General features: G+C 41.2%; 1 long non-coding RNA gene across 1 annotated transcript; it reads left to right on the top strand.

Annotated features, from left to right (window-relative positions):
* The first annotated feature begins 1810 nt into the window (after nt 1-1810).
* Nucleotides 1811-26791, top strand: LOC121926157. The gene is made up of 3 exons (XR_006102982.1): nt 1811-1867; nt 17643-17695; nt 26752-26791. It is a non-coding gene; the product is annotated as an uncharacterized LOC121926157 (long non-coding RNA).
* Nucleotides 26792-27128: the final 337 nt, after the last annotated feature.

The following is a 27128-nucleotide window of genomic DNA, read 5'->3' as shown; positions in this document are numbered from 1 at the left end:
AGCACTGCAAGATCAAGAGGACAGGATGGGAGAGAGAGAGGATGCATATCTGTAAGACAGAGCTAGCAAAAGTGGTGGTAGTCAAAGCAACACTGGAAATATAACCTGTGGTAGTAGTCAAATGGCAGATGGCGCAGGTGTCACCCTGGTTTAAGTGGGAATGGGGAAAGGACAATAGGTTAGGACAGTCTACGGGATGCCTAGCCAAATGATGTGATGGTGACCTTGCTATTGCTGCTGGATTAGAGTGTGTCTTATTGCCTTCATCATCAGACTGACCAAGTACTTACTGATATACGTGTGTGTGTGTGTGTGTGTGTGTGTGTGTTGAGAGAGAGAAACTATTTTTTGTCATCCCGGAAAAGAACTAGTTAGGGTGGTCATCTAGCATTGGAGGATAAAATAGCACCTGTTGCTCCCATGTATATTTCCTCCCCCTTCTTTTCTGTGCAACCCCCTCCTTTGAAATCACCCAAATCCCAAGAATTATGCAATGCTTCAGTCAGTCAGTCAGTCAGTGGTGCTGCTGCTGCTGCTGCTAGAAAAAGAAAAGTTAGACAGCATCCTTTTCAGTTTTTGCCCAATTTCACATTTCCTCTTGTCTGACACATATTCAGAAAAATCAGAGGAGGAGCTAGGGGCAAAAGGCCATTATATGTCAGAAAGAAGTGTGAACTGGTGAAAAATAGCAATAAAAATGTCAAGTTGTCTGAGGAGAGAGCCAGGAAGGTGGGTTTTTGTTATTTATTTTGTAAAAGAAGAGAGTGAGAATTACTGTAGGGTCTTATTCCCCGTTTACCACTTTTTGTTGATACCTGTGTATGGATTTTAATCCTGGGCTTTCTTGCATAGTTGAACATGCTTAAATGTTTATACCATTCTCTGTGACATGGAAGCATGAAGAGCTGAAGCCACTCAGTACAGACACAGGCAGGGTTTTTTAGTTTTCAGTGTGTGTGTGTGTGTGTGCGCGCGCGCGCGCACTTCTATCTCCTCTTTCTCCCAAAAGAGAGCTGATACCTAACTAGTAATTCCTCCTTGACCACGTCACTTGAATGAGTACATATTTAATTCATCATAACCTAGGTTTTTAGGATTCTTTCTGGTAAAAGGGTACAGCCCAAGATACTTTCTAGCACCATATACTTTTTGACTCTGGAGAGACCCCTTGTATCAGCACTGCCCTGCCATCCAGTGCAAGCAAGAAACCACCTAATTTATTCTTGATATAAAACTAATACAAGGTTCTGTTTGTCCTCTGATGCACAGGGCTATTTCCTTCCTTTGCATCAGGTAATTCGGTTCTGTTGCTCAGGGCATGATTCTGTAACTATCTGTGCTCAGTCCTTGAAAACAGCCCATCTCAATGCATTGCAAATCAGCTTCCAGCTTCCATTCTGTCTTCGCAAAGGCCCTGGGACTACAAGCCATAAATAATTCCAACATTCCCAAACATCAGAATGCCATGAATTATGAGCTTTTCATCAAGGATCAATAGAAACAGAGGGTGTCTAGATAAGCACATTTCATAATTACTGCTTAAAACTGCATAAATCAATTTAGTGACGTGCTTCAGAAAAGTTTTCCAAAATACTCTCATTTTTTGTGTGTGAGATTTATAAGAGTAATGGTGTCTCAGTGGAAGATTTCATCCCATCTCCTTGTTAATATAGCCTTTTAAGGAAATTTAATTTCACCTTCAAAAGGAGTTACATTAAATATCAATCCTGCAGAATCCTATCTGACACGTTTATGTTTCATTATTATGTTTTTTACCAAAGGAAATGAATCAATCATCTGGTTACTCTTCAATTCATCATCTTCTTGTTCTGCAGCATCTCCTTGAAATAATCAGAAGACTTTGGCAGTAAGTTAATGAACAGGCACTTAAAGATTCCTTTCTTTCAGTCAAATACTCCAGGTAATGAGGTTGAAATGGATTGCATGATATGAGTTACGGAGGACCCTTCACTAATATTAATCTAATAAACTCTCAAACTTTGTATTAAAATGCATTCAAACTTTCTAGTTCTGCAGTTACAAAAGGGGTATGAAAATGTAGCATTTTATATATACGATATATTTGTCAATGTTTTTCTTTTTCTTTTTTCTTACTGAAAGATACCAAAGGATAGGGATATACTGTTGGCTTGTTATAATGATCTGAAACAGCAATAGTCATGTAAAATGAAACAATACAAAACTGAAGTGTTCCTTCCTAACCTACACAGAGTATTGTTGTTTTCGTGAATTCTCTCCCTTTTATTGTAGTGTTTTTCTTTCATTAAGGAGTTGCTGATTTACCATCATACAGGGATGTAGCCAGGATTTTAGGAAGGGGGGGGGTCCAGACTAAGTGCCACCATTATAATGGGGCTTGGGTGCGGTGGCGCAGCAGCACACACCATTCATTTTTCTAATGGAAGGGGAGGTCTGGACCCCAAGAACCCCCCCCCCCCGGCTACGTCCCTGCATCATAACATAGAACTGTCATCATTTTAGACTTGTAGGAAAGGTATTTTGGTTGTTGTTGTGTCAAGTCATTTCTGACTTATAGTGTGGATTTCTTGCCTTTGCCTCCCTTTGAAGCTGAGAAAGTGTGACTTGTCCAATGTCATCCAGTGGACTTCCATGGCTGAGCAGGAATTTATACCTTGGTCTCCAGTTTTGCAGTCCAGTGTTCAAACCACTTTATTCACTGTTAAATATATTACTACAAATGGTATGAATCCTACCATTATATCTGGCTAGAGGAGAACAGATTAATCAACAGAGTTTACCAATGTGTTGACTCACTGCATGTAGTGATTGATTTAATGGGTCTACTGTATTTGAGACTAATGAATAGAATTCAGATCAATTTCTGTATTTTATATACTTGTACATTTTTTATACTTTTAATACCATATTTATATACATTATATACCACATTTGGAGACTATGCTGTTTTCTCAAGGCACTTCACATAATAAAAAAATCCTAAAACAGTGTAAGATCAAAGTGCAATTTCAAAGCAAAAAAACAAAACTAGTTGACGCAAAAAGCCAGAAGTAAAAATAGAGGAAGATTTGAAAACAGTTGCTTAAGAACATGGGCTAGTCCTAAATAAGCCAGTTAAAAGCCATGGCAAACAGTGAGGTCTTTAGAGTCCATTCAAAATCAGCTTCTAAGAAAGCAAGGTGAATTTCTCACAGGAACAGGACTTCTCAGGGGAGATTCCATTTCCCATGAAAGGTGGCTCATCACAGAAAAGACTCACTGATCTGATGAATTCTGCTGCCTGATCCACAGGCAAGGTCTTCATCACCAAACCTTGGACTTTTGCAGAATCCTATGGATGTAGACGTTCCTTCATCTTACTTGGTCTCAAGTTGCTTTGGGCCTAAATGTAATAGGCATAATAGGCACTTTAAATTGGGACTGGAAGTGCCTTGGCTGCAAATGTAGCTGGTAAATTATTGGTAAGAGGTACTCTGATCACCTATTTGACAAGTGGTCAGATAGTTTTGAACTGTTACTTCCATCAGCTTAAAATAAGCACAGATAATGTTGAAAAATGCTGATATTTGCAATCAGACAATATCTGTGGGCTTCATTTAGGCCACCTCCGACCTAAGCCCTGGAAGCAACCACACGGCAGTAAAATGCACCAGTTGATGCTTCTGAACCATCTTTAGAAGCATGTAGAACATGTTACAATAGGTTGGATTAGGGCATCAATGACTGTAGTAAGGGCCACTTTCTCCTGAGAAGGACACTGCAGGTGAATCAGTCAACGCTGATACAAGGCAGTTTTGGCATCCCTACAACTTCATAGATCTAGAATAATACTCTAAGTGCACACTTGGCCCATCAGGAGGACTGCAACCCCATCCAAGACAGGCCATTTACCTTTGTCTAGATCAACAATTTTTCCTACATTATTTTTGTATTATCAGAAAAAAAGAACAGCCTTGTATTCCACAAACACTTCCACATACAGTGAGCCCGTGGCATATGTGGGCTCACTATTGGCAGCTTTCAGCTTATGCTGAAGCCTCTTGCTAGAAGGGAGAATGGTGCATGCACCCGTGGCATGAGCATGAGCCCCATTATATCCAATGGGGCTCGAGCATACACCTTTTTGCCTTATGCTGGGGTGGGGGTGGGTCCAGAACAGATCCCCCATGAAAGGGAAGGGCCCACTGTATATGTTCAAAAAATGAGTCCTGGAGCAAATCAAGTCTGAATACTCACCAGAAGCCCAAATGACTAAATGGAAGTTTTCAAGCTTTAAATATATCATTAAACAATTTGAATCACTGGAAAGATGACAGTACTCAGAAAAGTATAAAAGCTGTAGGAAGAGAATAGAGCACATTACGGACATTACAAACAGATTGAATAAATCAATGAACCCACCAAACAGAGTATGTAAGACTTGAATATGCAGAGTAGTTTATGAGTTGGGTTCATTGATCTCTCTTTCACAGAGTCACTGTAAGTAAAAATGAACTTTGGGGCAGATATCAGCAGCAAATATGTTCACTTGGAACTAGCTGGGTAAAATAAGAGGTATACAAATGTGTCAGATCTCCTACTAGTTTTATCACACGGAGGAAAATTGGAAGTTTAAATGGGGTTTATCCTGTGAAAATCATGCAATTATAATTAAATCACAATTAAGATTTTCAGACACAGCTCGATAAAAGAGCGATCGACATGCATAATTAGGTATTTAAAGGGATCAGTAGTAGACTACAAAATCATTTGTCAATTGTATATAATATAAATGTGCATCAAAACCTGATGTGGGTAATCTGCAAAAAAGGTACATAGGAAAAAGAAAAACAAATCAAGCCTAATAAAACCAAAAGTTGAGGGGTATGTGAAACAGTTTTTCCAAAATATTCATCACAGGTCCAAAACAACTGAGCAATTTTGATATTTAGAAAATATGATCTTTTAATACAACCTAAAATTCTGTCTGATTTTGGAATTTAAGCAGGGTCTGCCCTTGTTAGTGCTTGAATGGTAGATGGCCAATGAATACCAGGTACTATAGGCTATATTTCAGAGAAAGGATATGACAAAGCCACCCCGAGTCTTCCTTGCTTCAAATCCTCACTCTGGAGTATTTTCCTAAGAAAATTGAGAAATTCCTATAAAATTCATGGGGTTGATGCATATCAACATTCATCTTGAAGACACATATACACGAGGGACATTCAAATAAAATAATATATCAACAAGCAAGAGTGATAATAAAAGACTACGTATAATTTGTTCTATAGGAAGATATAAAGTACATTGAGAAGAAAACGGAAGACTTTTAAAAAATAAAAATAAAATAATCTATTCCAATGAAAGCTGTATTATTTTTATTACTGCTACTATTATTTCAAGTCTGTACAACATTTGCAAATTCTAGTAATTATTTTGTGATATAAGAGTTTCTTAATAATGGATTTTTCATTTCTTGTTTTGGCAGCCCAAGGTTGGTGTGGTAGTTGAACTAATATTCTAGCTATGGCAGTTTGATTTGTATTCCTAGAAAATTCAAGTAACAACAGTTTCAGAAGAATTGGAAAATATGTGTTAAGCCTTGACCACTAAATTAATGTTTGCCACTTGCAATATTCCTAAAATCTACAGTAAACTGTCTTCCAAGGAAAAACTGATGCCAGCTGACTTATTTCATATTAGTCCTGTTGTATCTCAACTTTATTGATCCTGCCATGCAGGAATGGTTTCTCTCACCTATGAATGTTAATTTAACTCTTTTTTCAATAGCTAGTGCTATGATGTGGTGGCTCAGCAGTTAAGACACTGACTAACAACTGCAATATCAGCAGGTCGGCAGTTCAAGGCCCAGGAGCCATGGGATGGACTCAGCTCCCATCACTAGTGCCAGTTTCTATGAACCTAGCAGTTCGAAAGCATGTACAAGTGCAAAAGGTAACTGCATTCTGTGAAGTCATGCTGGCCACATGGTCACAGAGTTGTCTTCGACAATGCTTGCTCTTGAGCTTAGTAACAGAGATGAGCACCACCTTCTACAGTCAGGCACGACTTGACAACCTTGTCAAAGGGTAAACCTTTACCTTTTACCTAGTGCTATAACTGTTTCAGGGGGGAAATATTCTGGTACCACTACACAAATTATTGGTGCACTGTCAGGACAGATATATGCATTATTGAGTCCCATTGACTTCAGTGTGAGAGAAGAACCAACAGAGAAGAAACAACCTGGATCCTTCCTACCAATTAGAAATTTCTAGCAACCTGGAAATCAGGGCAAAGCCTATACTTCATCTGCAAAACTTTTCTTTATGTTCATGTCCTTTTTAGCCTTTCGCAGAGTTAGGAAAATAATCCAATGTGAGGATTTGAAGCACCTCTTCCACAGATGGAAGCAGTGATCAGAAACTGGAACTAAATACCTTCTCGGCATCTAAGAGAAAAAGAAATCAGTGCACTGTTTTTTTAACTGAATATTTTAACAAATCTTATCATGTTGTTCCACTCCTTTCATATTCAGCAGTCCTGATGGATCAGTGGAAAAGCCATTGGTCTGACAAAACCTCAAAAAAGTACAGAGAATATCATTTACACATTTAAGTAGCAGTAATAAAAATCCGTGGGTGGAAATAGCTAATATTTCCCCCTTGTCATGGACGGATCATTTCCTGGTAGAGGTGAAAATCAAGGTCTCTACCCAGATCCCCCCCGGGGGTGGTGGACCTGTTAGGATAGTCCACCCTCGAAGGCTGATGGAACCTGAGAGGTTCCAAGAAGCCTTAGAGGGGCTCACAGTTGGAAATGACGGCGACTCTGTTGATGCCCTCACCGGTATTTGGAATACCGGTCTTTCTGGGGCTATACACAGAATCGCTCCCAAGTGCCCTCTCAGGCCTGCTTCCAAACGCAAGCCCTGGTATACGGAAGATCTCCGGGCGAGGAAGCAGGTTTTGCGACGGCTAGAGTACCGTTGGCGGAAACACCTTTGCTCAAACGACAAGACTCTCCTAGACCGACTGTTAAAGGACTACGGAGAGGCAATACGAGCAACAAAGAACTCGTTCTATGGTGCTCGTATTGCGTCCGCGGAGTCGCGTCCGGCAGAGTTGTTCAGGGTGGTCAGGGAGCTAACTCAGCTCCCTCCCGTCCTGAACCAGATCCTTGAACCTTCTAAGGCCTGCTGTGACTTGTTTAACGACTTTTTCGTGGATAAAACTTCTCGTTTGAGCGAAGGTCTGAACGCCGACATTACGGCAGAACCTAGGGTAGAAGTGTCCAGAGCCTCCGTGGACTACGTTACACTGGATCAGTTTGAGTTGGTGAGTACCGAGGATGTGGACAAGATCCTCGGAAGTGTTCGGAAAACAACCTGCTCTCTTGATCCCTGTCCCTCGTGGTTAGCGGCCCAGGGGGGACCGGCGGTAACACTTTTGTTACGCCGGATAATTAATACATCTTTGAGGGATGGGCAATTTCCATCGGATCTCAAATTGGCCATAGTAAAACCGATCCTAAAAAAGCCCTCCCTCGACCCCCTGGTTCATAATAATTATCGGCCTGTTTCGCTGCTACCATTCCTGGGAAAGGTGATCGAGAGGGCGGTTGCGATCCAGCTTCAGGCGGTCTTGGATGAAACGGATTATCTGGACCCATTTCAAACTGGCTTCCGGGCGGGTCACGGGGTTGAGACGGCCATGGTCGCCTTGGTCGATGATCTCCGTCTGAGCATTGACAGGGGAAACGTGTCCCTGTTGGTGCTCTTGGACATCTCAGCGGCTTTCGATACCATAGACCATGGTATCCTTCTGGGGCGCCTGGCTGAGGTGGGAATCGGGGGCACTGCGCTCCAGTGGTTCCGGTCCTACCTCTCTGGGAGGTCCCAGATGGTGCAGCTGGGAGACGTGTGCTCCGATGAGAGGGCCCTTAAAACTGGGGTCCCTCAAGGAGCCATTCTGTCTCCCATGCTATTTAACATTTACATGAAACCGCTGGGAGAGATCATCCGGAGACATGGGGCGCGGGGTTATCAGTACGCTGATGACACCCAAATCATTTTCTCTATGTCTCCAACTGATGCAGTGACTGGGGATGGCGTCTCTCCTCTCGTGGCCTGTCTGGAGTCAGTAATGGGCTGGATGAGGGAAAACCAACTCAAACTAAATCCAGAGAAAACGGAGGTGCTAGTGATAGGTTCCCCTGGTCCAGGAATGGCGGTGGTTCCACCTGTCCTGAACGGAGTCACGCTCCCCGTAAAGGACTCCGTGCGCAGTCTGGGAGTGCTTCTTGACTCGTCGCTTCACCTGACTGCTCAGGTGAACGCGACGGTCAAGAGCACCTGTTATCAGCTTCGGCTGATTCGCCAGCTGCGCCCATACCTGGCCCAGAGGGACCTAGAAACTGTAGTACATGCTCTGGTAACTTCGAGATTGGATTTCTGCAATGTACTCTACATGGGGCAACCCTTATACCAAACTCGGAAGCTCCAAATGGTACAGAACATGGCAGCCCGGCTGGTCACTGGTGCTTCCAGGACCAGCCATATAACACCTGTACTAAAAGATCTCCATTGGCTGCCTATTCGCTTCCGAGCACAATATAAGGCGTTGGTTATCACCTATAAACCCCTAAATGGCTTGGGCCCAGGATACCTGAAAGACCGCCTCTCTCCGTACATTCCGCCTCGCACCCTCAGAACATCTGGGCAGCAATTGCTGAAGGTGCCTGGGGCTAGGCTGGCTTCCACCTCGAGAAGGACCTTTTCCACAGCTGCCCCAGCCCTTTGGAACACGCTGCCCACGGAGCTCCGCTCATCTACCACCCTGGCCCAATTTAGGAAGGACCTCAAAACCTTCCTATTCAAACAGGCATTCCCCGATTAAATATCCTGTGGGCCTCCCTCCTCTACCGTGGCCATGAGGTTGGGCAAGGGGCTTTTTATTGTTGGTTTTTAAGATTGTTGTATTTGTTTTTAACCTTTGTACTTTGTTTGCACTTGTTGCATCTTGTAAGCCGCCCTGATCGTCTGGAAGGGCGGGATACAAATAAAAATTTTATTTTATTTATTATTTTAATATAAACAACATCAGATTGACACCCCACCTCACCAATGTTAATCTATAAGGTTCTTCCACAGAAAGGTCTGTTTAGGATTACAGACGTTCTCATCCTATCACAGTGTATCCTGAACTGAAGTAATATAAGCCAGGTCTGTTGCAAGAGTACACAGTCAGGTAGTCATTGCATGTACAATACACAAAGTTTTTGAAGATTTCTTATGTGACATAGGTTTTACTACAGAATGGCAAGGATTTGTTCTGCTGTCACAAGTGACTTGCACCTGCCTCTAGTAATATGGGACAAACTACATGATGTACTACATGTAGTTACATCTTTGTTTTCTGCAGATAGATGTGTGCATTTATAATTTCCATCTTAAATGTCACATGTGGTGAGATGAGGTTTACCTTTTTTCTTTCAAACTTTCATCAGAATGAAAGTCACTCATCCCTTAATGCTAGAGTTTTAGAGGAAAATCCCAACTGGCACAAAAGACCATCTTATTTTCATCTTGAAGGATATAGGATCAAAATATAATGGTTAATGTGAAACTATTGAAGCAGCACACAAGATTTCTTGATTTCCTTGTTACAACTTACAAACACGAAAACAGTTTGCTTTTTCTAGAAGTTTGCCTTTTCTTTAGCCCACCTGCATTTTTGCATGGAAAAGATTGGTGGCAACTTGTTATTGACTTCTTTAAAAAAACATACTGGAGGTTAGAATTCTGTAGCAATCCTATGCAATAAACTAAGGGACTGTGGCGATCACCCCTAAGGGTTGGCCTGCAGCTGCCTCCATCTTTGCTAGATCAGGGCTGCGGCAACCGCACACCGTGGCCCCAATCTGGCCTTTCTGCAGCACAAAAAGGAGCCACAAAAAGTGGCTCCTTTTTGTGCCTGGGAAAGGGTGCCATAGCCACTGCACCATGGCTTTACAGTGCTCCTTTGGTGTTGCATCAAGTAAACGCAGTGCCAAAGGAGCGCCGTGATACCGCACACCATGTGGTGCCACCATGGGGTGGAGTCGGGGCATGCATTGTATGGATGCCATGCCCCAACTCCATTCCCAGGCTTGCCTTAGTGGCCGGTCTGCAGAGCCCCTAACTCTTCCCAGTGTACTTCAGCCAAACCCAACATGGACATTTACTGATCAGTGGAGAGTTTGAAATGCAGCTGTGTTTCTAAAGCTAGATGTATAGTAATGTCATCCTCCAGGATGTGAAACTAGAGATGTAATTTTTCACTAACTTTCTTCTTGAAGATAGGAATGAGTAATTTCAGCAATTTTCTTTGCACTGAGAGAAAATCTTTGAAAAATATTTGGTTTTATTTGCAATTTGGGACTTATTCTGTGCAAAAATTCACATTTGGTTGGTTTGCACAGAAATCAGTATTTATTACAAAGGAAAGACTATTTTCTGCATGGAGAATAATATTTCAATGCAGAAATATCAATTCCTCCCCCCAAAATGCTTTAATTGGATATTTATTCTGGGTAAAATCCAGACAGATTTGATTTGCATATAAAAAAGCTTCTTCTGTACAGAAAACAGACATTTCTGCACAGGAATTAAGTTTTCTGCAATCACATTTTTCACGCAGAATAGGCTGCTTCCTTTGCTGAAAGGGCTGTTTCTGTACAAAACAACCATGTGTGACTTTTCCACAAAATAAGTCCCAAACTGTAAAGAATCCCATCAGTCCATGATTTATTTTGTCATTGGCGCGGTACAGACTGCCAAAAAACGGTGGCCTCCTGGCGCCTGTTTTTCCACCGGAGAGAAGCCACAGCTGCCAAACCGTGTGGTTTCCTGCCGGTGGAAAAAGAACCCACAAAAAGCAGGTTCTTCTAGAGCCGTGGTGGCAGTGTGTGGATGCCATGCGATGCTTACGTAACAATGGTGGCACCCATGTATATAGGGTGCCACCATTGTTACGCCCTCATCATGTGCTAGGGTTATGGGGTGTGTGGGCGCTCTGCTCCCAGGCACCCAGCCAACCTTAGCATGTGATGAGGGTGCCCCTAAAGGTCCGTTTGTACTAGGCCATTCTTATTCAACAATTAAAAAACCCCTCTTTCAAACACTTTTCAAACATTTTTGAATAATCTTTCCATCCTTATGTCTGACTTTTCTGGCATTATCTTTCTTTCTTACACATTGTTCCCCTTCCCTCCTGCCTGCCCTCCTCCACCAGCCAGTAGACAGCCATTTTGGGGGAGACTACAGCATGTAAAATGTGGGCTTGGGGAGATGGGACAAGAAAAATTGCATAGTTCTACTTGGTGCAAATTTACAGTCCATCTCCCTGATTCAAGATCTGAAACTGCACAGAACAGGTTTTCCATGCAAATAATTTTTTTCAGGAAAAAAACTACAATGCAGAAAATCAAGGGAAAATGTGCAAAAACTCTCATAACCTCTCCCAGAAGGAAGACAATTTAAGTTATTCATTCTTCGCGTGACAATGAAAAATGCAAATATTTAAACACTAAAGCATAGTATAAGATGCTCATTGCAAATATGTCTTCATAGCAAGGCATTGTTACCGAGGTTGGAGTTTTATAAAAACACCTCTAAAAAAAACCAAATATAAAGTGCATTAGCAGAGGTAATTGGCTCTCCACCCTAGCATTACTTGCACATAGAAGCCGCCAAGAGGGCCTTAACATGCATATTGTGAAGGCATTCTTTCTCATGAACCTATTCAGAAAGACATGATGGGAAACCATTCTCCATGAGTGCAAAGTGGGCACCTCATGTATGCAACAAAGCCACAGATAGGAGTTGTCAGCAGGAAGGATCTGCTCACACCTTTGGGCAGATTTATGACCCCAAGATGCTATGCAGAACACAGCTATTTTAGCATTAATTACCTTTTCCCTTCAAAGAAGCAAATTACTATAGATCAAGTAATGTGTAAATTCAGTTTTACTTTGAAGTAGGAAAACATACTCCGCTAGAGAAAGGGCAATAAAACCTATATAAAGTCCTGTCATTTCTTTGTTCTTCATTCTGCATTGGAATCCAGGCCGGCATCTTGTCAGTCTGTATCCTAATGTAGTTCCACACCCCATAACCCTTCCCTTTTCTTATCTCCTGTGTTGCTGCATCTACGTTGATTCTGAGGAGACCATTGAGGCAAGTATCACCATTAGTCAGTCCAGTGTACTCCGTTCACTTTTCCTCCCTTTTCTTCTATTAGTCTTGAGTGAGAGTGTGAATGTGTGTGTGTGTTGGTGTGTGTGTGTCCTCTCCCATTAATAAACTAGCTTTTAATTTTACAAGTCTGCTTCTGCCCTGTTTCTGTGGAATATCTGGTCGCTCCATAAACATTCTGGGATTCGATCCAAAGAGGGTACTTGTAAGAAGCCCATTCATTGTGTAAATTGAGCTAATTGAAATTTCCCTTATTTGAGCAAATATTCTTACAGAATACTTTACAAATGAATTCATATGACAAAAGAAGAATGGTGTTTCATGATGCATAAATCATTTGAGATTTTCCAACATGCTTACAAAATACTTTAAGGGTTTAATGGATAATTCTATTTGTTTAGAAGACTCAGCAAAAAAATAGCTGGGCTTAGTGGTATATTTTTTTAAAACTACAACTCACCTTTTCTTTTTAACTAGGAACTCTTTTTCCTCATATTTTCTGTCTCTCACACTCTAATGCACGAACATACACATATGCAACTGGATGTGATTGCCATGACAATGCACTCCATCTCAGTAAGAGAAGGTATAAATTATGGTTTTGCATGCAGAAGGTCTCAGGATAGCCCTTGGAAACTGTACTTTAAAAATTCAAGTGAAATGAGAGACTCTTCCCTGAGTTCCAGGATAGTTTGTGCCAGTTAGAGGAAAATATGGGCACAATTGTCTGACTTGTTATATGATCAGTTCTAGTATATGTACTGTATGCCTTTCATTTCTAACAACAATAATTCCTGACAGGTAAATGCTTACTACCTATATTTATCTGGTTTCTTGTGTAGGAAATAAGCTAGTTTGTTTATCTGACACATGTAGCAAGTCTCTTCTTGTGGTTTTGTAACAAACAAACATTCCTTTTTTTCTGCATCCCACACTAATTGTCCTCAAAACAACTTGTAGTTGAAACAAACCTCTAAAGATACAAATAGTAATCTCTTTAGTGGTTTTGAGCAACTCAGACAATCTGAAATACTTGAAACAGCTGCTCAAATTAAATGTAATGCTTAAAGGATTTCCCAATTGCTTTACTGTATAAACAGCATAAATAACAAATCATATTAGCCTTTTACATAATTAGCTGAACACACAAGTATATGGATAAAACCCATTTTGCCCCTCTTTAAAAAAAAAGAAGGAAATGAAAGGGGAAACAAAATCTTCAGAAGACTTAAATGCTGAGCTATTTGCATAAATTCCTAAAGATCAAAGAATTGTCACTTCTTAGCTAATTCAGCTACTTAGTTGAGAAAGGCATGACATTGCCTTCTTTGATAGCAGGAAGAACAAACTGCAAGGCAAAAATCTGACCTCAGCAGAATTAAATTGAAAATCTGAAAGAGTTTTAAGTAATACAAATGCATTTGTGATCATACTGAACTTCCCCCATCTATCTTCTATCCCTCACCCCTCCCACTCAGCAGTGAAACATCTTTTACACACAACATGTTGATCATTTCAAGTTAGAGGTAGAAAGGAGTTGCTACACTGCATATGGCTAGGTGGGCAATCTGCAGTCTGAGCCCTAAACCCATGTGACCCTTGGTTTAATTTCAAAAGTCTCCCGGAAGTTAACACTTCATCCATCTAGTAAGGGTGAGCTATTCTTCCTCCAACAAACTGCTTGATGGGAAAACAGAAGGACTGTGGGACAGAAAGTGAAAAGGCAGATAGGGAGACTGAAAAGACAGACAGACAGACAGACAGAGAATAAGGTGTCAGATTGATGTGCCTGGTTAGCACTATTCACTACTGGCATGCTGTGGGAATGCAAGCAGAGCAACTAATGCCTTGGTTGCTCAAATTCAGTAAAAGGCTCAGTGGAAGAGAAGGTGTGGCCAGAAAATGGGACAAACAAGGCCTCTCCTTTCTCCAGCCACTAAGCTTCAAACACACTCTGGGAGAAGCGGAGGAGACATGGCAGGATTTTCTGGGCTCCTCTTCCTCTTCATATGGCCTGACCCATCTGTGAGAGAGGGAAAGAAAGCAGCCAGTATGTGTGAGGAAGGCTGCTGTCTGCCACCAAGACAAGATCCTCCAGCTTCAGAAGTGGAATACAGGAAGAATCCAGGGATTCTTCCTCCTTTTAACTCCCAAAGCAGAAGGCTGTTGTTAGAATGGGCTACAACAGTCTCCAGCTTTGGAAATGAGGTGCAGGAGGAATCCAGGGATTCTTCTTCAGGAGTCAGTCTGTCTCATAATGGTACTTCTCCAAGCCACAGAACAGACAGCCTGCACCCAAGCCACATGAGAATTTCCCAAACACTACTCTTAGTGAAAGATGCAGCTAAGGGAGTGAACTTGTGTGGGGAAGTGAACAGCAGGGGACAACACCACATGAAGCAATCAGCATGGCTCTGCAGAGGTTTTAAGGGAAACTGAAAAGAGTTTTCATACAACCCTCATTCCCACCATGGTCCTAAAGTCTGCTGGTTCCCCTTCTCTTTTTTGCATGCTAATTCTTTGACTGAAAGGCCCCTTGCTGTCCCCTATTTCCCTCACTGGCCCCCTGACTGCCCCCTTTCCTCTTCACCCCCCCTGGAGCTTTCCTCCATCACGGGGGGGGGGAATACCAAGCACTTTGGGAATCACTGGTTTAAGGGAAGATACACAAGGTTTTAGATGAGAAATTCATTTGAGATGTGGTCCTGGAAAAAAGTGCCGAGGATACTTTAGATGGCCAAAAAGACAAACAAATGGATCCCAAAACAAATCAAGGTGAACTTTTCTGGTGTCTGTCACTAAAATGCCAGAGTAAAGTGTCTCAACTAGAGTTCCTTTGAAATCTAGGGGTTCAACAGAGATTTCGAGGGGTTCTGTGAGAAATTGATTGAAGAAAAGGAAAACATATTTTTTTAAGATGTAAATATAATAATTTCTATGCAGGGGTTCCCTGAGACATGAAAATTATTTCAAGGATTACTCCAGGTAAAAAGATTGAGAAAGGCTGTGCTAGCCAATGTTCAGAAAATCTTAAGAAAAAATTCTGCAAAATGTGCCCTTTTCTAGAGAGCTGAGTAAAAGAGGGTGAGGAAACTGAATAGTTTTCTAAGTTGGCGGAGACCCTGAGAAATTTAAATAATCTTAAAAGAATACCTCAAACAGACCACTTAATGTCACCAGTCTTCCAGTTTCTCCCTCACATATCTTTGCATGTTCACATAGTAATGTTATAAATAGTGGTGTGCATATTTTTGGTAGGCAACAGGATGGGATGTTTGGCTGATACGGCCAGCCAATTTGATGCCCCCCCCCGAGATATTCTGTGTGTAGAGAGTGGGATTTATATTCCAAATTAGTATGCCTCAGTCCAGTTTATGATGTGTCTTTAGATGTATGTATGAAGGAACAATAGAAGTGCTTTGGTACAGAAAGACAGTGGGTGAGGGATGGAGAGAAGCAGAAAACATTACACTGCTAAAATGTTTAGGAAGCCTGTGAAAGCCTGATGCTCTTCCTAAATGTCAGGGAATCATCCCCTAGCCTCCCAACATCCCTGAATCATGCAGGGAGCAGTCATTTCCTATGAATCAAAGTTTCCAAATCTTCTCTCTCTGAAGCAGGACAATGAGATGACCCTTTGCATGGAGCAATGACTGCCACCTGAGCACTCAGTGCTGTTTGATTTCACTAGTTTTCTTTTTATTCGTTAAAAAGAATGCCTCACAGAAGTGTTATAAATCTCCACTGATGTCTGATTCAAGAGGAGGACAAATCCTAGTAAACACTACCCTTAAAACTTCTCACCAGTATAATAACAGGAACAGGTAAATCTGCCAGTTTCAGTTTCATTCATTCTTTCTATCCACAAATTAATTTTGTGTGATTTTTCTTTCTTTCTTTCTTTAAGAGAAGGAAAAATCCATCACAAATTTCCAGATGAATACCTTCTCCACCTTTATTAACAATATACCTAAATAATAATAATAATAACAGTTTATTTGTATTATGCCTTTTCCTAGTCACTTTTTTCATTTCAGCCACATACCAAGTTTTCTATGCACACAGTTTCTGCTGTACTGTGTTGTTGTTGTTGTTCCTGTGTATCTTCAAGTCATTTCTGACTTACGATTACCTTAAGCTGAACTTCTCATGGATTTTCATTTAAGGCTGAGAGTTTGTGACTTGTCAAGGTCACTCAGTGGGTTTTGATGGCTGAATGGGAATTTGAATCCTGGTCTCTAAAGTCATAGTCCAATGTGACACTACACCACACTGGTTCAACCACAGCAAAAAGTTTTAGGTCTGTCCCTACATTCCCAGAGGGGTAGTTATTTAAGTCTTTGATAGCATAAAAGATCAACAACAACAACACCAACAACAAAAGAACAAAGAGGCTTGTAGCATCTTAAAAACTAACAATTTTATGATGACATAAGTTTTAACAGATCCAGTCCATTTTATTAACATAACCCTCAATATATACATTGTTGATAGGCTTGTAAATAGTGATGTCAGAAGGAATTGAAATGCAGGACACAGACAGAGATAATTATCTTAAGATTAGCCATTTTAAAAATAATAGTTAGATGATAACAAAGACATCCTTCTTACACTGGCAAGTTGATTTAATGCAGGCTGATTTTCATGCTTTTATCCTTACTTAAGGCATAAGAAATTGAGTTCATAATAGTTTTTTGTGGGTTTTTTGGCCTATGTGGATGTGTTCTGGAAGAGTTATTCCTGACCTTTCTCCTGCATCTGTGGCTGGCACCTTCAGAGAATGCTGGCATGGAAGTGAGTGGGGTATATATATTGTGTAACCCTTGGTAGAGAGTAAATGATTTGCATGTTAATCTCTGTGTTGGTCTCTTGTTGAACAGCAAGGCCTCAGGATGTCTATTTCATTAGTGATCCATTTTCTGATGGGAAAAAATCACTGACCCTGTGTGGTTTTCATTTGCATGGGCTGGGTCTTGATTTTGATGATTTCAGGACTGATAGCCAAACTTTTAATTTAAAGGTTTCCTTCTTTTCTGTTGAAGTTGTCTGTGGATTTCAGTAGATTCCCTGTGCATTCTGACCTGATAGTTGTTGGCATGGTCCAGAATTTCATTGTTTTCAAATAGCATTTTATGCCCAGGGTGGTTTACTGCTGGTCTTTCTGGATGACTCAGATGCTGGCAAAATGTCAGGAATAAATTCTTCCAGAACACAACCACATAGCCTGAAATACCCACAAAAAAACTATGGGTGCCAGCCTTGAAAGCCTTCCACTACACATTGGAGTTCATAATATATTTCTTAAGCTGTTCTGTTTCAGAATGACCTTAAAGTCATTGACAGGGTGTTCTAGGGGGTGGAGTTGGGACTCCCACTGGTTTAATGTTTGCATATCACATTTGTGTCTCTTTATTCTTTTGTATAGAGAATGCCTATTTGTAGGCTGCAGCAGGACATTTGCAACTGATGTCATATTCAGTGAGTAGAACTCTGATGCTGTGATTGGTATTATGGGGTTCTATAATTACGCTCCAGGAATAAATATAGAGACAGATCTGCCATTTGTCTCCTTCATTATTCTGTAAGCAAGCACAACACAAGGCCCATGAAGGAGGTGTCATTGTCAAGCATGGGCTAAGATCACTCATTAGTTTGAATAATTTTAGCTGCAAACTGGAGATGATAGCAAGTGATGCTGTGATGTTTTCTGTTGTTCTTGGCTGCCATTTTGGCCTTATTTATCTGTTTCTTTCACCTTATCCAGAGAGTATTGTCCTTTTACAATAGAGCCTCCCCTGTTGGGAATCTCTTAGCTGTGCTAAGGGACAGCCTGCAGCCGCCCCTAACTGCACTGGATTAGGGCAATAACAACTGCATGCTGATGCCCCAATCTGGCCTTTCCAGGGCACAAAAAGGAGCTGCAAAAAGTGGCTCCTTTGTGTGCCCTGGAAAAGGTGCGATAGCCATGGCGCCATGGCTTTAAGGTACTCCTTTGGTGCTGCATCATGTAAATGCAGCACCAGAGGAGCGCTGTGAAGTTGCACGCTACATGGAGCGGTGCGTAGTGTCACACCACCATGGGGACGAAGTTGGGGTGTGTGTCATATGGACGCCACACCCTGACTCTGCCCCCAGGCCAGCCTTAATGGCTGGTATACACAGGCCCATACTCACTTGTAGCCTGGGAGTTTGCATATGCATGTCCTTTTAAATTCATTGCAAAAGGAATACTTCCCTGCTGAAATTAATTTTGTTAGTTTTGGCCCAGGTCTCTAATCTGTTTAGGTCATTTTGAATTCTCATCCTGTCTTCTGGGATATTAGCTACCCTCCTAATAATACTTTGTCCATGCTTTTAAATACATCTTCTGTATCGCTTCTGAAATTATAAGCAGTCCCATGTTGTGCATAGGTGACACTGAGGCTGCTCACACACTACAGAAATAATGCAGTTTGATACCAGTGCTGTGTAATTCTGTGATTTGTAGTTTTGTGAGATATTTTGCTTTCTTTGTAGGAGGGCTCTGGTGCCACAACAAACTACAAACCGAACTTTTTGGGCTGCTATTCTCAGAATCCTCCGATCAACATGGCCAGTGGCCAGTAGCCACACTGTAATTCAAAATAGTAGTTCAAAAAGAGGTTTCCCAACCTGAGGATAAATAAGTCTATTTTATGAATATGTTGGCTTGCAAATGGAGGATAAAATACTCTTTGTAAAAATCTAATCTAGAATTTAGGCCATGCAGATCGTTTTCTTGTAGTGTTCAGGGGATGTTTTTGCATAATGAGTGCACTAGTTGATGACATACAAGCAGGTGAGTATAAATATGAGGACTGAAACCTGTATGTGTAAATTAAGGTATTATCATTCTAATAAACATATTGCTAGTCATACTCAGAAAAGGTTGGAGGCAATGCTCCAAGAGACTTTCACTTTGCTAGGATGTTACTAAGATTTATAGGTTTCCCTAACTACTGACAGCTGCTGCTGTTCCATGTTCCATATTTTTTCATACATCAGTAATATCAAAGAAAGCAGGTTATTTCCTCCTCCTCTTTCTTTTAGCACTTTTTGTACTTTCCTTGCGGGTTTCTCATTTGAATGATTACCAATGAGAACATTAGTCCATGTCATTTCAATTGGACAGATTCCTACGCACAAAGCATTTTCCCGTATATTTGAATTAAAATTTTACACAATGGTTTTCACAAACCATGAAATTGCCTTAACAGTGAGTGTTACTGATTGAAATTACACACTTGTCAAAATGTGTCTAATTAGTCATTACTCGCTGAAACAGGCAGTCTATTCTTTTTATGTGATGAGAATAATATTTCATTAGGAACTGAGGGCTGGGCTGCATTATCAGCTTCTTCTTCTTCTTCTTCTTCTTCTTCTTCTTCTTCTTCCTCTTCTTCACGTTGAAAAGACAAGTCAACATGATCAAGAGGCCAATTGATCATACATATAAGGGGAGGCTCTATTGTAATTAACCTTAGGATTTTTGAGGTATCTTAGATGTTGCTTTCTGGCCATGAGCTCATGTGCTCATAGAAAGACCATCTTCTCATAGGAAGCCCACTCTTAGAGAAGAGAAACTGAGACAGCAACGTCCCACCAAGATAACCACTATTTTGTTCAAGCAGTTAATGAAAGGTGACCTTGTGAATCTGTATAGATTAAAGTTTGCTATTACTGCTTAATAATTCACACCTAATTGCTCTTATGGGAACTGGTAAGTCTTTCTTGTTACTAGCACTTTATTTACACCATACAACATGCTTTGAAATAATACAAGAGTTTTCCCTGAAGAAAGGTGTACTTTGGGTATCCCAGTGTTCTGTCATCTCTTTCTGTTGTTTAGTCCTCTCCCAGTGAGACTCCTAAGTACATTATAATTATCCATATAAAAACATAGAGCAAAGAACTAAGGTTTGTGATTGGCACCTTTTAGGTCTGATGAACACAGAGCATCATCTGGTTTAGCTCACTGTTAGTTGCATGTAAAATGTTTCTTTTATCATTGCATTTCAAGGGCCAAATAAATCAAAACACTACAGATTAAAATATATATATAAACACATGCAAAGATTATTTTAAAAACAATTCAGAAAATCTAAAGGCTTAAAAACCATTTACATTTCATTAAAAGACAGAATATAGTTTTTGAAATTATATAAATAGCTGCTTCTGGAAGTGGGCTCAGAGGGTGGAAAGTTATTTTTAAGAAAAATGAATGCAATGACATGTTGACATCTCAGAGCTTCATGCTACCACTGCTCAGACATGGATAGCTTCACTGGATAATTATATTCTTACATGTTGTTATAAATAAATATCCTGGGATCCAGGGCAGTGGTAATTTTCATAATCACAGAGAGGGCAGACAGAGAGGGAAATTTAACATTTTCTTTGTGCTGGTCCATGACCATAATAAAGATGAACTGAATTTTTTTTCCCTGAGGAAAATCCCTCACTGAAGCCACTTTTGGGGAGAGAGCAAGGATCTTCCATTGGCACCCAAAGTGATGTCAGATGTAGCTGGGTCTTAAGATGGATTTTTCTTTGTTCATATACAGTGGCTCCTCCTTATTATATGCTACATTTTTAGCCATTGGATTTATAGACAGCACAATGGTAATGCAACTTACCATTACTCATTAACAGACTGTTCAATTCATCATGTTCCAAGTAAGTTGCATTACCATTATATTGTTTCCAAATCCTAAAGATTTCTAAATATATTTGAATATGAAATAAATTCTTTCACCTTTCTATCTGCTAAAATGCTCACAAAAGTTCAAACCCATTAGTGTGACATTTCATAATCCAACAACTGTAATTTCATATTATTTTTCTAAAAAACAAATCTTCCTAAAACCTAAAAATGAAACTTTGCAAGTGAGACAGAAATCCTACAATGAAATCCAGGATGTTCTAAAACAGAAGTGATAAAAGTAAACACTGAAATCAACTGAAAGTTTGTATGACAAGACAGCTGTGCAAATGGTGCTGATAAACCACCAATGTTCAACACTAGTTACTTAGTTCTGTATGTGTGACTAAGGGGTTGAACAAAAGTGCAAGAAAAAGCAGCTTAATCCTGCTTTGTCCAAAAGTATATCAAAACCCTGCTGCCTGTGTGGCCTGCTCCCAAGGTGGAACATATAAGCACAGACCAACTATGCTAAGCCAGTCATTCCACTGGGTAATTTTTTTGTTGATTCCCCACCAGACATGTGCACTGTCACACAAACACACCACCTGTGACCTCTAAGTGCCTCCCACATCTGCTCAGATGTCATCCCATTGCACAGCTGCCCCTTTAATTGGCCATACAGTCACACATGCAATGCTCCACCAGTACAGGGCATCAGTGCATTAGTGGGTAAATGATACATTTGTAAGGCACGGAGCATCTTCCCTCCATACATGCTCCCTTCACCTCCTTCACCCCATGCCTCCCTGTTGAACTGTGTGGTTTGTGTATATTGCAATTGCATCTGTTGGAGTTGTCGCACTTTCATTTCTTTGCTTTGCCACATCCCCACACTTGTGTCAGGGCATTCATGTGCAGTTGTGATGTGCATTTTATGCCTTAGGTTGGATTATCTAGGTTTCTTTTTGCTCTGGTTTTTCACTCTGGAGCATGATTTCGGTCTGGTTTCCAGCTGTTTTCGAGGTGTGCATCATCTAAACAGCCCACATTCAAAGTGGCTGGATACTGCTTTATTTTACCTGTCTGTTTCACCCCAAAGTAACATCTCCTGGCCTGCCCACTCCACCCACCTTAAGAATCAACAGCTTCATCAGGCAAACAAAGTTTATTCAGTTTCCAGTTGGGATGCTGATACAGATCTTAATAAATGATGTTTTGTTATCAATATTAATTACAAAACAACAACAACAAACAACCTTGCGTTTTCTCTTGCTTATTGCAAATTATATTGTCTGCTATTGACTTCCATCACTTCACAGAGAGGCTGTTCCATGTACATGATTCATTCGTCTGCTCCCAATAATAAAGACTTGATAACTCAACATATAATGCCATTTAGTCTTCTTTTCTTTATATATAACAGCAAAGTTTTCATTAATGGAGGAATATCTCAGAATCTCATTTTAAAACATACATGTTTTAACTCTATTTATTCAGGCTACTGTCACCAGTAATATTGTGTAGTGCTTATATATGTATAAAAGTTTTTGCATGGCAACACCAGCTAGAATACAATGACAGGGAAAAACACACCAAAATTAAATGTTTTCAAATAATATTTAATTTCAATGGGACTGTATTTTCTTAGAGTTTTTGTTGTTTTTTATGTGCCTTCAAGTTGTTTCTGACTCCAAGCAAACTTAAGATAAACCTATTATGGAGTTTTCTTGAAAAGTTTCTTCAGAGGGAGTTTGCTATGTTCATCCTCTGAGGCTGAGAGAGTGTGACTAGCCCAAGGTCATCCAGTGGATTTCATGGCCAAGCTAGGATTCAAACCTTAGTCTCCAGAGTCATAGTCCAATGCTCAAACCACTACACCAGACTGGGTCTCTTTTCTTATACCAGCTTCATTTAAAGCAAACTAGACATGGTAGAGAAATGTTTCAGCTCATGCATTCTTCCCATCTGTACTTAAAACCATTAGGATTTTTTTTCTGAAAGGACAATTTACAGCATATAAAAGAAGGGTGATTAATTGTTGACCAACCAACAATTAATTGTTGGGGTTAAGTAAGGGTAATCTATTAATCTAAAATAGTTGGTTTTACAGATATTTTGGACTTCAGTTTCCAGCATTTCTGATTGTTGTCCAAACTGGCTAGGGCTTCTGGGAGTTGAAGTTTTGAAAAACCAAAGTTTTGGAAACATTGATTTAAAACTATTTAGGTCTGAAGTCTGGGATTGAGCCAATGTAGAGGGCAACAACCTATTGTGGGTTTAGTTGAGGCCCAGAGATAAATCTATGACATCTCCCAGCCACCCCTGGGTGAAACACCAGACCTCAGGATATTGGTTGCTATCTCAGATGGTCATTTGGATGGCTGGCCTGGAGAGCTCCCTACCAGGCCCAGGATGGTTAGTGGCATGTTCTGCTACTACTGATTTTTCTGGATGGCCCAGTCTGCAGTGTCTCTCGTGTTTCTTGATTCTTGTTTGCACACTGCATTTGGTGGTCCCTATGCTGGATTTTCTTCATCGGTGGTGAGGAAGCACAACCTTCAAATGGTTTACAAACCAATGAAGAAAATCGAGCAAATGCTTCTCTCAGCCAAGGACCAGAAAGACCCTTTCACAGCCGCAGGAGTTTACCGCATACCATGCAGCCGCAGACAAGTCTACATAGGGACCACCAAACGCAGTGCGCAAACACGAATCAAGGAACATGAGAGACACTGCAGACTGGGTCAGCCAGAAAAATCAGCAGTAGCAGAACACATTGCAAACTATCTTAGGCATAAAATGCTGTTTGAAAACACCTGAAATTCTGAACCATGCCAACAACTATCAGGTCAGAATGCACAGGAAAGCCATTGAACTCTATAAACACCTGGACAACTTCAGCAGGAAAGAAGAAACCCTTACAGTAAAGAAAGTTTGGCTACCAGTCCTGAAAAACACCCAAAGCAAGAGCCAGCCTGTGCAAATGAAAACCAATCAGGGTGAGGGGAATTTCCCATCAGACAATCAATCATTTATTATTATTATTATTATTATTATTATTATTATTATTATTATTATTATTATTAAGCTTTATTTATAATGTGTTGTAAATTTACACAGCACTGTACATACAATCAATTAAAATAGATAAAATAAACTGTGGAGTACATTCTACTAAAGCAATTAAACATAATGCATCTTAATACATCTTAACATTCAAACAACATGTAGCAGACAACAAATTAAAGTAACATTGGTGCTTTCCGGACGGACCCTATCGGGTGCCGTCGTTATGCGTGAGGGGCGGCACTTCCTGACGTGCCTTGCCCCTCACACATAACGAGGGTGTCAAAATGGTGGTGCCCTATACAGATGGGCGCCGCCATTTTGACGTGACAGACGCCTAGTGTCTGCATGTCTCAGTGCCCTTGTGATGCTGCAAGGGCGCCATTGGCACCTTGTGATGTCACAACGGTGCCACAAGACCTTTTACGGGCCAAGGCTAATGGCCTTTACTCTGTTCTCATCCTTCTTGATTTGTCTGCAGCCTTTGACACCGTTGATCACTGTCTCCTAGTTGACATACTCTCTGACCTTGGGTTCTCAGACTCTGTTCTCGACTGGTTTAGATCTTATTTGTCAGACAGATCTTTTGCAGTAGTTGCAGGTGGTCAGACTTCATCCTCTGTTCCCTTATCTGTTGGAGTGCCCCAGGGCTCTGTTCTGGGTCCCCTTCTGTTTTCTCTCTACACACTGTCCTTAGGTAAACTCATCAGCTCTTTTGGTTTTTCCTACCATCTGTATGCCGATGACACCCAGTTGTATCTTTCCACCCCTGACCTTTCTCCAAGGCTTGAACAGCAAGTTTCGTCTTGTCTCAAAGCTGTCTCGCAGTGGATGCGCCTTCGGCGTTTGAAGCTCAACATGTCCAAGACGGAGCTTCTTGTCTTTCCTCCTAAACACACCCTTCAACACTCCTTTTCTGTCTCTGTGGACAACATTTCTATTCAACCAGTCCAGCAAGCCCGCAGTCTTGGTTTTATCTTTGACTCTTCTCTGTCGTGTATCCCTCAGATCCAGACCACAGCCAAGGCTTGTAGATTCTTTTTATACAATATTGCCAAAATCCGACCATATCTCTCCGCCTCTACTGCCAAGATCCTGGTCCATGCCCTAGTGGTCTCACGACTCGATTACTGTAACATCCTCCTGGCTGGGCTTCCTCTTTCTCACCTCCGTCCTTTAATTTCTGTCCAGCATTCAGCTGCACGCATTATCACTTCCACCCACCACTGTGACCATACATCTCCTGTGTTGGCATCCCTTCACTGGCTCCCCCTCCCTTTCCACATTCAGTATAAGCTCCTGCTGTCGACATTTAAAGCCCTCCATGGACTGGCCCCTCCTTACTTATCTGACCTTACTTCTCCTCACCTTCCCACCAGGGCCCTCCATTCAGGTAGTCAAGGTCTGCTGTCCCAGCCCAGGATTTCCTCTGCCCCATCTCGGATTAGCACCTTTTCACTCGCTGCCCCTCACTCCTGGAACCTTCTTCCCCCGCGAGCAAGAGCCATCACTTCTTTAACCAGCTTCAAAACGGAGTTGAAAACCATCCTGTTCAGGGCAGCGTTCCCAGGCATTGCATAATTGTCACTTGCTATTTGATGTGCTTTCGTTGCCTGTTTTACTGAATCATTTCCTGTATTGCTATGTATTTATATGTACTATCCTACTAGAGAGGCCTCTTCCCCACCACCACTCCCTTTGTGTCATGTCTTTTTAGATTGTAAGCCTGAGGGCAGGGAACCATCCAATTAAATAGATTGTATGTACAGCACTGTGTAAATTTATAGCGCTTTATAAATAAAGGTTAACAACAACAACAACAACAACAACCCGCTTTTTGTGGGTTCTTCTTGCTGCACTGGGGGACTGTGTGGTTTGTCCGCTGCGGTTCCCTCGCGCAGCAAACATGGGCGCTGGCAGACCGCCCTTTTGGGTGGTCTGTAAAGTGCCATTGGTAACAATCATGAAATGTCTGGAAACGCTTCCCTGAACAGTATTGTCTTTAACTCTTGTAAGCCGCTTTGATTGTTTTAACAAAAAGCAGGGTAGACATAAAAGTTTTATTTTATTTTATTATTTATTTAACTCAATTTTGAAACTAGTTAAAGAGGTAATGAACCAGGCTCATGGGGGAAGGAAGTTCCAGGAGTGTGGGACAGCAAGTGAAAAGGGATGGATCCAGGATGGAGCAATGAAAATCCTCATCTGGGACAGGAATCCTTGACTACCAGAACAAAGGGCACAAGTGGAAAGGTAAGGAGAAAGAAGCTCTGATAAATAAAGAAGGGGCCAGCCTCTTCAGGGTTTTAAAAGTCATCAACAAAGTTAGTAATGAATATGGAGAGGGAGGGCGAGCCAATGGAGGGATGACAATAAAGGAGCAATGTGATCAAAGTGGTGAGCAGACATAATGTGTGCAGCTGAATGCTGGACAGAAATTAAAGGATTTCAACAACAGCCATTCAACAACAGGACAATACACACATTAACATGCAAATCACTTCCCCTCAACCAACATGCCAGAATCTCTGAAGATGCCAGCCACAGCCGCTGGTGAAATGTCAGAAAAAAAACTCTTCTACCCCACAGCCTTACACCTGAAAAACCCACAAAAAACTATGTAAAGGTAGCCCCTTGAAATGAATGTCTAGTCATAACCGACTGTAGGGGGTGGTGCTCATGTCTATTGCTAAGCTGATGAGCTAGCATTGTCTGTATTTGATTCTGGTGGTCATGTGGCCAGCATGATTGCACCAAATGCTGTTACCTTCCCACTGAGAAGTGGTACATATTTATCTACTTACAGCTGCATGCTTTCAAACTGTTAGGTTGGCAGGAGCTCAGGCGAGTGACAGGAACTCACCCCATCATGCAGCACTCAAGCCTCGAACTGCCAACCTTCTGATCATCAGAACTGGCATCTTGACCACTAAGCCACTGCATCTGGTACCATGGTTACACATTTCTTAAGAGGTAATTCATTCTGATTTTGTTTGTTAGATTTTTACTCATTCCTTGTTATCTGAGGGCCCAAACAGACAGGTCAAAATAAAACTGCTTTGGGACACTTTGGAGGTATGCTGTTTAAATGACACACACATCTTAAGAGGCCAGAAGCTGCACTAAAGCTGCACCAAAGCTACACTCCAGTCCTTAGGCATGGAGCATGGATTTGGCATGGCT

The sequence above is a fragment of the Sceloporus undulatus genome, chromosome 3 (genome assembly GCF_019175285.1).
Source record: "Sceloporus undulatus isolate JIND9_A2432 ecotype Alabama chromosome 3, SceUnd_v1.1, whole genome shotgun sequence".
NCBI classification, from domain to species: domain Eukaryota; kingdom Metazoa; phylum Chordata; class Lepidosauria; order Squamata; family Phrynosomatidae; genus Sceloporus; species Sceloporus undulatus.
The sequence above is the reverse complement of the archived record's forward strand: the minus strand, read 5'-3'. Positions and strand labels throughout refer to the sequence as shown.